Source organism: Penaeus monodon, chromosome 27, assembly GCF_015228065.2.
Source record: "Penaeus monodon isolate SGIC_2016 chromosome 27, NSTDA_Pmon_1, whole genome shotgun sequence".
Taxonomy (NCBI): Eukaryota; Metazoa; Arthropoda; class Malacostraca; order Decapoda; family Penaeidae; genus Penaeus; species Penaeus monodon.
The window spans coordinates 37085403-37085674 of NC_051412.1; the positions used below are offsets into that span (position 1 = coordinate 37085403).

General features: G+C 46.7%; 1 protein-coding gene across 1 annotated transcript in view; it reads right to left on the bottom strand.

Moving 5' to 3' along the window:
- Window positions 1-272, bottom strand: part of LOC119590512 (arrestin homolog) — an 87402-nt gene that overhangs the window by 53101 nt on the left and 34029 nt on the right. The gene's annotated exons all lie outside the window — the stretch shown is intronic.

Here is a 272-nt window from a genome sequence, read left to right on the forward strand (position 1 = left end):
GAAAACCACTCCCCGAACACCTTTCACACGTCGCTGTCCGCTCCCGCCTTCAACCAGCAGCAAGCAACAAGACCCACCCCTTTGCATCTGTCCCAGACTCTATGCAAATCACCAAAGCCAGCACAAGAGAGTACATTTTAACTCAACAACTCACCAGTCAGTCTTCGGCAAAGTCTCGCCACAATGCTCCCTACAAGATAAGTTATTCATTTTGTTAAAAATTTCTGGTTCTGTAAAATGCATATCTTGCTTCTCACGATTGCAAGCGCGTG